The sequence below is a fragment of the Ictidomys tridecemlineatus genome, chromosome 11, assembly GCF_052094955.1.
Source record: "Ictidomys tridecemlineatus isolate mIctTri1 chromosome 11, mIctTri1.hap1, whole genome shotgun sequence".
Classification (NCBI taxonomy): domain Eukaryota; kingdom Metazoa; phylum Chordata; class Mammalia; order Rodentia; family Sciuridae; genus Ictidomys; species Ictidomys tridecemlineatus.
Window position 1 is genome coordinate 35,210,316 of NC_135487.1, and position 12,265 is coordinate 35,222,580.

Here is a 12,265-nt window from a genome sequence, read left to right on the forward strand (position 1 = left end):
GTTCTGGGTCTGGTTTCCCAAGGAGAACAGAGTCCTCCTGTCTCTGTCCAACTGCCCAACCCCATGACCCCTCCCATCCTCTTGTCTCCACCCCACACCCCCAGCGCCTTGGCCGACTGGGCCTGGCAGTGACCACCGCCCGGGGCTCTCTCCTCTGCACCTTCCCAGGGCCTGGATGGCCTTTGAGTAAACAGATAGCCCGGCGAGGTATGTGATCAATTAGCTTTGCTGAAAATACAATCATTTTGTTATTCCAAGCTGATGAGCCGGCCTCTTCGGCCTGCTCTCCCAGCCTCCACATGCCAATCAGCCCGTGTCACCGATATAATTTTCCACATAAACACAACCTTTGTGCAACATCTACTCTTGTAAATAGATGTAATTCCCAAACCAAATAACTGCACTTGGAGGGGAAATGGATATTATGCATGCAAAAAGAAAAGCCGGTGATTTTTACACTTTCCAGGCAACAAAAGATTAGCCCTAATTGCGAATGGGGGAGGGGGGCCGCGGCGGGGCAGGGAGGGGCAGCGGCTGCTGCGAGGCAGGCAGGGAAGGCCAGCTTCCAGGCGGATTTTTTCTCCCGCACATGTGTGAGCGCAGACCACCAGGAACTGCTTAACCGGGGATTTGTCCTGTTTAGGCAATGGGGAGAACGTGGTTGTTGTTGTTGATATCTTAAAGGAAACGGAGAGTTACTTAATTATAAGGTTTGGTCTCTCTTGCCAGGAGAGACCCCCTCTGAACCCTAAACTATACACATCCTGTTGCAGAACTCCCCCCACCCCCTACATTCCTGCTGGGGAACGGCCTCGGTGGGCCCGGGACTGAGCTCCTCTGAAATGCATTGGTGTGTCTCTCCCAATGTTCTGCTCATTTAGGTGGATGCCTAAATTAGACCTTGAAAGCAGCGGAAGTTGCCCGGCAGCCAGGGAGTGCGATCGCCACAGAACCACTGTGAAATCCCAGCCAGGTCCCTGGCTCTGCGAGTGCCTTGGAAATGAAGGCTGAGACGCCCCGCTCCTGAGCTTCTGGTCTCCTGCCCACCCCCATACAGGAGGGAGAAAGCCCTCTGGGGACACAGACAGCCCATGGAAGGTCCCAGGGCAACTGTAGGGGCAGAAGGAGATCTCCAAGGGAGTGAGCAGCCATCTGGATGAAGTCACAGGGTGGCTGAAATGCCCCCTACGCAGTGCCAGTGGGCATGGGGGTTCTGTACCTCCTGGATCCCACAGCCAACTCTATTCTGGGCCAGGCAGCGAGCTCCCGGGCATTACCTGGGTGCATCTGGAAAGTAACCGTTTCATAGAAGATGACATTTCAACAAGGAGTATTTCTGTCTTTTGCAAAGACGCTTGTATTAGCAGGTGAGTAAGGACATTTCATCCTCAAGAAAGCCTTGATGCTTTCATATGGAACTTCTGGGACTTTATTACGTTCAAGTTCAGAACAGTGATGGGCATGTGGGTCTGCTTATTGAGAGTGGAGAGCCCAGAGCTGGAGGGGGAGAGCCAGCATGGGGTGCAGACACCCTGGGAGCAGAGTGACCAAGGGGCTCCCAGCAACTTTCCAGGTTCTGGCCCCAGGCCTGAGAGGGGAGGGGCAGAATGGCCCCATAACATGTCAGCTACAAAAGATTCTTCTTTCTGACCCCTCCCCCCAGCCCCACAAAACTGGGCCAAAGAACCCGCCTCCTGAGTGTCCCTAGGACCCTGGCTCCTGGAACCCATCTGAAACTCATTAGCTGCTTGAAATGATTGTCATGGGAGCCCTTGATGGAGAACAAGAAAGGGAGAGGGATACTTTTAAAGGACAGCAATTGGGATCCAAACGCTGGCAGATGTTTGGCAACCTGGCTGTTGAGGAGGGCCTCCGCAGGGCAGAGGGGCTGACTCCTTGCCTGACCCTGGGCTGGCCCCACCTTCCCAGGCCTTTGTCTCCATGGCAGTTCCTGGAGTCCAGGCTGGGTACACTAGCCCTCCGCAGGTCACTTCGCAGCTGTGGAAAGATTCCTGCTCAGGAACAGCTGTGGTGGTCCCTTGACTCTGTCACTTGCAGCTTAATTCCTTTACTTTGCAGATAAAATGAATTCTGAATTTTGAAATGAAAAGGCAGGAGAAATGTTAGAATTATGATAACCTCCAGAATTAAAAAATCACAGAACTAAGTCTCTTAGAAGTCTTCAAAATAAAGAATGTGGAATAAAAAATAACTTTTCCCTGTAGAGTCTGAGAAACCCAGAATACTGGAATCATACTGTTAGAATTCTTGGAAAATTAATTTATAGAGTCAGAGTGTTTTAAAACTGCTAAAAATGCTGCTAAAAAAAAAGATTTTAAATCTTAGCAGCATAAAAGGCTAGGCTAAAGGAAATTTAAGACTATGGGATAAGAATTCTAGAATACTAGAATTGTAGAGCATTCAAAATATAGAGGAATAAAAATTTACTGAAATACAGGAATTTACTGAAATGCAGAAGCACGGTCTCCTACCATCACAGAACTTGAGAATGGTGGAGTGTTAGAATATTAAATTAAAGCAACACTGAATAGCAGAATCTTAGAATTGCAGCGTATTAGCACCATGGAATGGCAGCCCATGAATTAGAAAATCATAGTTCGTAATTACAGATTCATTGCATCGTGGACTCTTAGAATCACAGAACATTAGAGTCAGAGTGTCTGTTTTGTTAGAGAAGTACAAGATCTACGAATTACAGAATTTAGGAATTACAGGATTTTAGATGTAGCCTTGAAGAAATCTCAGAGGCAAAAAGGGATTTGGAGGTCACTGGGCTCCACTCCGGGTCCAGTCCCACTGGGGTCCACAGACACGCACACAGGCAAGCACACCTTGGACAACCCTGAGCTTGTGTCTGGACAACATACTCTAATGTTACCATTCCTGCACCCCTAGAGCTGCTGGCCTCCTTTTTCCGTGCCCTCCCTGTCCTGCATCACTACAAATTCTTACCAGCCCTGTTTTGCAGCGGACAGCTTACTTCTCGCAAATTATCCAGTGTCTTAATTCACTGTGCCTGTTCCTTGTAGGACAAGATGAATTTAATGATTCACATATTGGTGAAATGAAGCTTTGGCTCCTTTGGGGCATGAGAGGGGAGAGGGGGCAGAAAGGATGGGGCAGAAGTACAGGTGTGGAGAGAGTCCCAGAAACAGCAGCAAATAGGTCCCCAAAGGAAGCTATGGTCCCCAAAGGAAGCCATGCTCCCCATTCCTTCTTGGAGGGAGGCTGGGGTCACAGCAGTGGCTGAGATGCGCAGCCTGGCCTGTCTAGGTGAGAGGAGATTGGGAACTGTCAACCATTTCATGCTTATTTATTTTATGATCCTCGCAGGCTGGGGTTTACACAAACAGGACAACATGTGGATTAGATAATTTGCGGGGAATGAACAGCCTTTGATGGTTATCAGTCTTGGGGGCGATTAAAGTCTGTTGATGAGGATGGCTCAGGGATGAACTGTTGATGTTATCCACATCCTCAGATGTTCAGAGAGAGACTGGGCGGTTCATAGCCCTGCTATAAATCCCCGTGGGGGATTGCCCCGTGGAAGAGGGTGGTCGGATATCAGCTGGAGAGCAACACTCAGGATACTATTACCACACTGAGGAGTAAACCAAAAGCAAAACAAAGCCAGCTTCGGAGTCACCCGGGTACTTTAGAAAACATGGACTTCCTAGTGAATTCATCTCAAACTCTGTAAAAGGACCAGCCAAAGATAAATGGTTTACATATGAACCTCTAGCTTTCCATTCAAGTAGCGTAAAGACAAGCACGAGGCTGGCTTCCTCGTGTGATCTTTTCTCCAGCTCAATGTCCAGCAGAATTTGCCAGCCCCAGGTTCACCTAAAGCACCTTCTTAGAGAGGGACCAGATCAGGGTTTAGAAATGCGAAAAGATGAGGGCAATTTCCCCACAGATAAAACAGTTTCAAATCCTTTTCTTAAAAAGCCATTTAGTTTAGAAAGCGCAAGTCCCCAGAGCGAACCCTACTGCAGAGCCCAGATAGTTCTCGGAATACCATTTCGATGGAGCCGAGATTTTTCCAAAACTGAAATGCTGGCCAGGAAAGACGGAGCATCAGCCACTGCAGGTACACACAGCCTGCTGGGCAAGTGACCACTCCTCTGGTCCCCAATAGGCCCACCCACGGATAGGAAGTTAGATTAAATAGTCTAAATGTGGGAACAAAAGTAATAGAAACAGGAAAAGAACAATTTGGCTTTGTTTCCTTTTGTGAATTGAGTTTTAAATTAGTCAGGCCAGTGTATCTATTTGTTTTAAAGGCAGTTCAACCAAGAACTGCCACTTTCATGGCTGGAGCTTTTGATTTCTGGTGCTGAACAACAAAACCACTGCCCACGCGTCCTTGAGGACTGGTGGCAGCGATGGGGAATCCTTCCTCATGGGGTGACACATGGTTCTGACACTGTTGCCTCTTCCATTCTGAAAGCAAAGGAGAGTGGAGATGAGCGAACAGGGTGGCAGGCTGGGCAGCGAGAGGCCTCACCGTCTGACTCTCAGTTTCCCTGTCTGTAAAATGGGGAGGTGGTGGAGGCAGGAAACACCTCAACATTGTTTTCTGGTTCTGAGCTAAGTCCTGAGTCCTGATTCTGAGCAAGGGTGTTGGGGACATCACACATCTCACCTCCAAAGCCCCTTCGTTCGGGCCACCCTGCTGATTCTGGTGATGGGAGGGGTGGGGCCAGGGAAACAGAGCCTTTACAAAGGGGACAATGACAAATCCCCCATTTGTGGATAAGTCCCTTTCACTGTGAGCCTGAAAGGCCACTCAGGGGGTGAGCAGGGTGAGTGTGTGTGTGGGGGTGGGGTGGGGCGAGGGCCCTCTTTTCACAACCCCATTGAAAGTGGGTGGACCTGTCAGCAATGACAGAGAATGAAGGAGAAGCCAATAAGGGGCTGAGCTGGTGGCTGGGGGGAAGAGGGCAGGATCCAGAGGGCTCAGCCCAGCCAACGTGGACATCCAGGCAGACAGTTCTGCCACAAGGATGGGGCCACAGGTGCCAGGTGATTGGCCAGGTCCTCAATCTGGAACCTCATTTTAAACTGATGACAATACTGTAGATTGTTTCATGATGGATCAGGATGGAATTTATACCCCAAACCACTGGGGACTGGATCTTTCTGGAAACATCAGGGTTGAATGGGAGCTGGGGCATGGAGCTGGTGTGACGACAGACCAGTCCATTCAGACAAAACATCCTGTCAGGACCGCTGCAGGACAACCTCCCCGGTCCCACAGCTGATCACTGCAGACAAACGACCCACCGGGTCAGCCCAACAAGGGGTCAGTTTAGACACACAGCACATCTGTCCAGCCACAACAGTCTGTTCAGTTATAAAAATGACTGGGGGGAAGGACAACAGAAAAACAGCAATAACATCAGTTCAATTTTTAAAAAAATAACCATGCAACTTCCTGGGTTATTATATAAGGAAACAACCAATCAGTTCAAGGACACAGTTACCCAGTCATCAACCACATGACAGACTCGGGGGTGAAAACATTTAGAAACCGTCCTTTTGGTCCAGCCTGACTCTCTGTCTCCTGCTGTGGAATGAGGTGGAATTCCAATATTGTTAGAACTGGTGGAAAGCGGGGCTTGGGAATCACACACCCAAGCTTCACCCTTCCTCATTGCAGGGGTGTGGAAGGAAGTTCAGATGCTACAGGATTTCCAGCAGTTTTTCTCCTCTCTCTGTGTGTTGAACGTCCTTCAGTGTCAGAGAGTTCTTCCTTGTGTCTTACCAGACTCTCTCTTACTGCCAGACCAGCCTGGATGCTCCTCCTAGTGGCCAGTCTCCAGAGGTGAGTGTCCAGGTATGTGGAGCCTGGGAGCAGGCCAGTGACCCCTCCTCCCCTGACGTTCAGAGGGTCCCGGATGGCGAAGGAGAACCTGGAGGGCCCTCTCTGTGTTTGGTGAATAAACACAAGAGTCAAGTTTCTGGCCTGTCACTCTGCAGCCTTTCATGGCAGGAGAGACCAGGTAGGCCGGAGGGAGTCCCCACTGGCTGGGCATGAGAAGAGGCCGGAGCCTCAGGGGCTGAGGCCCAGCCAGGCAGGGCGCAATCTGGATGGCCAGTCACATCAGCATTTGCAGCATGGGACTTCACACCTTTGAAAGGCTCTGGAGTGGCCCGCAGGAAAATAAACGGTCCTTCCAACCACAGCGAATGGGCCATCCTCAGGGGCTACTCGTCATGCCATGAAACCCTGTAAAAGGACCCAGTGTTTCCTTTTCCACTCCCTGAAAGGAGCCTCGAAGGACTGCCAGGATTGGACAAGAGGGCTGGGGTCCCGCCTGCTCCCCGGGACAGCCACCGGCGCTGAGCCCTGGTTTTACACATCTGGTGACAGGAAGAAAAGGACCTGCATGGGGGGCGAGTTGTGTGTGTGACGTGGAATGAGCCTGTAGAAGGCAGCGTGTGGGAGGGACGGTCACTGTCCTCCTCCTTTTCTGTCACCTAGAACGAGCTGAGTGCCTTCAGGAGCCACGGTGCTCTCTGTCAAGAGGGGTGAGCACCCACATGTGTGAGGATGAAGGGAGACAAAGGGCCTGGCCTGGGGCCTGGTGCTCAAAAGGTTCTCCTGCAGAGATTTCTTCCTCTGGTCACCCTCTTGGTTCTTCCTCCGGGGGGGCCCAGGCACTTGGTCTTACAAATGCGAACAGTGGTGTGCTCTTGACCCACTGGGTTAAGAACGCTGTGAGGACCAACCCCTGCCAGCAGCACTCGATGACCTTGCTACACCACAGAATCGCAGGAGAGGCTAGACTCCAGGCACTTGGGAAGCCAGTGGGAAGAATGCAGGGATTAGAGAGTCCTGGGATTATTGTAAATCTTGCCTCATTGAATGACAGTTCAAGCAGGAAAGTTGGGAGCCTTGAGGAGAAAGAGGCACTAGTGGACCCTGTTGTCTGTGGGTTTCCTGAAGGAGCTGTCCGTCCAAAGCCAGGGAGCTCAGTTTCCACCCAGGTCTAGTAAGCTGCAAATGCGACGCACCCAGCCAGTGGAGAGATGGCCCCAGAGGGCCCAAGTTCTCCTGCCTGGGCTTTTCAGAGCTGGGAAAGACCAGCCAAACCAGGACCAAGGGGGCTGTGCATGGAAGAGCAGATCCTTACCTGAACATGTAGCAGTGGCAACTGAGCTATCTCCAGTGGCCATGATGTCCCTGTGACAGGAGGTATCCAGTAGAGGCTGAGGACCTGTGACAGATACTGATGAGGCAGGGCACTGGATGGGAAGTGGAAATATCTGAGAGACAGACTTTGGAGTCAGGCACCCTGGGGGCTCCAGTGCTGGCTTTATAATCCACACTGGAGTGACCCTGGATTAGTCTCCTAACCTTTATAAAGTCCCACTTTCCTCATGGATATAGTTGGTAATCTCCACTTCAAAGACTTGTTTTGGGGATTAAATGAAAGAATGCTTGTAAAGCATTTAGTTCAGGGTTAGAAAGTTGAAGGAAGATTCCCCCGGTCATGGCTGAGGTTCTAAGATCTGGCAGGTTTCATTTTATAGGGGGTTAAGATCCATAACTTTGAGGATTCTGAAATTACAGAAGACAGATATTAATATTTATCCTGTGCAGGATACTTTCTAGGGGCTTGATGGAAGTTAACTCACTTAATCTTCACAATAACCCTGTGAGATAGCTACTACTGTTACCCCCAATCTATAGATGAGCAAACCAAGGCAGGAAGTTAAGTAACTTGCCCACAGTCTCACAGCCAAGGAAACGGTAGAGCTGAGGCTAGACTCTGGTCCAATGTCTTATGCACGTAAGATTCTAAGACCCCCCAGATTTCAAAACCACTCCATGTTCCTAACATTTCAGAGAGTTGGAGACTGAAGGGCTTTTATTATTAATAACAAACATTCAGGATGAGATTGTTCTAGAACAGGGGTCAGCAAACTTTTTCTCTAAAGAGCCAGGTGGTAAATATTTCAGGCTTTATGGGCTTCAGGTCTCCCTTCATTGTTGGGGCTGATAACCAAATAAGTGAGCATGACTGCTTCCAATAAAACTTTATTTACAAAAGTGGGTGGCAGGTGCATTTGGCCCTTGAGCTGTAGTTTCCTGAGCTCTATTCTCTAGGCACCTCGGGCATCTTCTACTCTGCTGAGCACCTCAGTGGGGGCTCCTTCAGGATTGAGCCCCATAGGAGCTCAGATCGGCCTCCCCTTGTCCCCAGCTTCCATTTGGAGGTGCAGAGAGGTCTGCTTTGGCCAGGGCGGCTCCTCGGGGTGTGGGGGCTTCTGAGTGTGGCTGTCCCTTACTGTCCTAGAGAGGCTGTTGAAAAGGCTCCTCTCTCCAGCAGTGCAGCCTCATTAATCTGGGCTGGGAAACAAATGTTTCATTGACATCATCTTCACAGGCACAAGAGCTGCACTTGAGCATGCCCCAGGGCTTCCCCCATTTAGCAGGATGATATTTTTAAACCCAGGGAAAAAAAAAATCTATCCTGCTAACAGGGGCCACGGAAGACTGGGAGGCCATGTCAGGAACCAGCCTCTTGTGCCTGTGAAGTAGATTGTCAATGAAACATTTGTTTCCAGAGCCACTTGGTCAGGGCCAGTGTCCAGAGGAGTGGCAGGGTGGGCATTTCCCAACAGGTCAAGCACCCTTGGCGTGGTCACGTGCAGGTGCCAGGGGCTGCCTGGGCCACCTTGCCGAGCAGTGGTGGGTGGCTATTGTTCCAGGACTGCATGGGGTGACTCAGGGTAACTGCAGGCCACAGCCCTCCTGGCAAGATTGTTTTTCTTTTAGTCAGGTGACTCAGGTATTTCCCGATTGTGCCTCAACGGTCACTCTAGTGGCAACAGCCCAGAGAGAGAGGGCCTGAGTGTGGAAACCAGGAGAGCTGAGGTTTTTTTTTTTTTTTTTTTTTTGTGGTGCTGCGGTTTGAACCCAGGGTCTTGTGCATGCTAGGCAAGCACTCTTACCAACTGAGCTATATCCCCAGCCCAGGAGAGCTGGGTTTGACACTGATTCTGTAGGACCGGGGCTCTCTCAGCCTCGGTCCCCAACCCCCCTCCTCCTATGTCGTGAAACTGAGTTTGGAAATCTCAGGACCAACACCCTCATGAAGTTGTTGCTGAGAATTATATGAAGATGATAAAAATACAGGTTTAGGGGAATGGACTCTGGGATTTCTTTACCTCCAGACCCCTCTCTTAAATCCCCAGAGCCAAGAAAAGTTGACTTTGCCCAGCCCAGTAACCTTGAGGTTTTTCCGGAAACCATAAATCTTGGCTTTTCTTTGAGGGGTCCTATCTTCAGAGAACAGCTTGGGCCCTCATATCCTCTTCCCTAGAGCCAATAAACCAAGCAAACACCATAAAGCTCCTCACCCGTCGGAGCTTTCCTGATGGTCGGAGTCAGCTGGGTCCAGATTCAAGGATATAAGAGCCTGACCATAAAGTTAAATATGGCTCCTCCCCTTTCCTTTCCAGAACAGAAAAAAGAAATGGAACTCAACTTTGCTTTCTCTCTGCTGTGTGCTTTTTAATGATTTTTCCTCTTTGGTTTCTTCACAGCACGTGGGAGACCCCAGCTTGTGTAGCCCCTGCCTTCTTCCGCCAGCTGCGATGACCCGCGTGAGGAGGATGCTTTCCCAAGGTGGGTCCGGGGGTGCAATCATCTCGGGGCCTTGGCCAACCGCACACCTTGTAAATTCAAAAGTCAACAAGATGTGGAAGTGGAGGGGACCCCCAGGCTGAAGGGGAGGAGGTGGGGACGTGGGAGTGGGCCTGGCCTGGGAAGTGGGTCAAGGGTGGCTTCTGAGCCCTTTGCCTCCCCTGACAGGGCCTGCCCCACCCCCCTGGAGCCCTGGGACTTCCTGTTCTCTCTCTACCTTCACATCCTGAGCTCAGCTCTGATTCCGGCAACAGACTGGACTCCAGAAGGGACCTTAAAAATCCTCTCTCTCACACTTTCACCACAGATGGGGAGGCCGCAAAAATGGGGAGAGCCTTGTCCAAGGTCCATGTCAGAGCAGATAGAGTGGGAATAACACTGGGCTGCAGTCAGGAGACCTCAACCCTGGTTCTAGCCTTGGTTGGGTCCAGACCCTGGTCATACACAAAAGCCCTGAGCCCAGCTTTAGACTGTAGCCTTCATTACTGTAGCCTTTCTAATCCCAGGTCAGTGTCGAGGTAGCCACAATATCACAGCTTCCAATGGCCCATCTTACTACAGAACCACTCACTGCTGTTGGCATCCAGGACACCATTTTTACTGATAAAGGATGCTATGCCCTTACCAGTTTGGAAGTTTGACATAATGGCCCATCAGAACACTTTAGCAAAGATGTGACTGTCAGAAAAATCACTTTACCTCTCTGGATTCAAGTTTTCTTATCTGCAAAATGGGGTTGTCATGCACCCTGCCCCAAGCCTAATCTTTTGGCTTCTTGAGGGCCAATTGAGATTATGAAGATGCTTTGCTAGCTAGATGTGCCTTAGTATTGATGAATGAGTGTTGAAGTTGTACCTATTGTTTATGTTGTTATTTGCTAACCAAACTTGCTTCTGGCTAACCAGAAAGATCTGGTGTCCTCTGGCAACTTAGGACCTTAGAGCAAATTTTATAGGTTAAAAATGGATAAGAGGAGGCCCAAGAGCTTGGCCAGGGTCCCCAGACCCCATAAGACTTGGGGAGCTGCTGGGTTAGATAATGAGACCTCATTAGCCTTATATAGGTCTGAGTCTATTGGACAGACTGTGGCACTGGGATTTAACCAGTTCCAGTGTGTCACAGGTGAGCCCAGGCAGACACTTGAGTGCCCAGGCTTGGGCTCTGGTCATTGTGGTCCTCCAGAAATTCCCAAACTCTGCTTGAGAGGAGCAAAGAGGCTCAGGTGGGTGCCTATATACCCAGGCCCCACCTCTAAACTAGCTTCCTTTCAATTTCCACCAGCTCCTGCATTTTGGGGAGGAAAATTCAATCCATATACTTTTGTTTTATTTGCATGAAAACTGTCACAAAACCTTGTCGGAGACATTTCTGTTGTAGAACCCTACAGGGTCTCTTTATCACTCTTTGAAGATCTTTTCCTTCTCCCAGGGTAAACAGGAGTTCATACTGTGCCAGGTCTGCACCGCCAGCCTCCTGGCAATTGGAAATGAGAAGCCCCTCAAGTCTCCCTTGGAGCAATGTTTGGCCATTGCTTCCCTTTTTGATTCGCCCCCAAGTCCTCCTGGCAGCATCCCCTTGCCCAACCCACCACTGGGCAGGGAATTAGTCTGTCCGGCTATGAAGTAATGTTTGTGGACACCTCTGTTTATGCCATTCTGCTACCTGACTGAATTTCTTCCTCACCATTCCTGAAATCTTCCTTGTTCTTTGAGGCCCAACTCAACACAACCTTCTCCTGATCATTCCAGGTGAAGTGATTGACAGCTCAGGATTCAGTGCTGTGTGACATCAGTGAAGGTTTACTACAGAATGAATGAATGGAGCTGGGCACAGTGGGGCACACCTGTAATCCCAGCTACTCAGGAGGCTGAGGAGGAAAGTTCGAGGCCAATCTGGGCAACTTACTGAGACACTGCCTTGAAGTAAAAAAAAAAAAAAAATAAAAAATAAAAAAAGCTGGGAATATAGGTCAGTGGTAGAGCACCCCTGGGTTCTATCCCCAGTACTGGGGGGAAAAAAGATAAAAGGATGGATGAAATGATGGATAACAGGCTGGCACAAGTTACCCTACGCAACTCCTTTTTCCTAAAATGTGTCAGGTGGGGTTTTGGCATATGCAGAAGTTTGATGAATGCCTGAAGACTGGCTGTAGGAATCCATTTATAGAGCAGGGTCTAGGGGGCAGGCAGAGTGCAGAGGCTGACATGGCAGCTGAGAATCACACGTGCTTCCTGCCCTGTTGCCCTCACCGTTCAGCTGAGTGAGGTTTGCACAGAAAGCCACATTACCCACTTGGTGACTTTTGGGATAAATGTCACGGGGAGGGAATATGAATAAGTCAGTAAGTGAATGAGGAATGTGCAAAGAAGAGAATGAGCAAACAGAGTGAGGGAGAGAAGGCATATGTGAATGAGTAAGTGGATAGTGGGGACAATAAAGGAGGGGATGGATGAAGACTCATTATGAAGGGAAAAAATTCATGCCTCAATGTTTGTGGACACAAGGACTAGAGGCCAGCGTTGCCCGAAGTCAGCCCCTCTTGGGAGGGAGGTGGGCAGGCTGGGCAGGGGGAGGCTCCCAGGGCAC

The 12,265-nt window shown here is 49.9% G+C and overlaps 1 long non-coding RNA gene across 5 annotated transcripts in view; it reads left to right on the forward strand.

Annotated features, from left to right (window-relative positions):
• The window catches only part of LOC120890759 (uncharacterized), a 53,107-nt gene that overhangs the window by 26,093 nt on the left and 14,749 nt on the right, over positions 1-12,265 (forward strand). The window contains exons 2-4 of one of the 5 annotated variants that reach the window (XR_013427771.1): positions 882-1,367; positions 5,684-5,848; positions 9,580-9,661. This is a non-coding gene — a long non-coding RNA (uncharacterized LOC120890759). Of the gene's footprint in view, positions 1-881; positions 1,368-5,508; positions 5,849-9,579; positions 9,662-12,265 lie in introns of those variants that run through there. The other 4 variants (XR_013427774.1, XR_013427773.1, XR_013427772.1 and 1 more) reach the window with 4 other exon arrangements.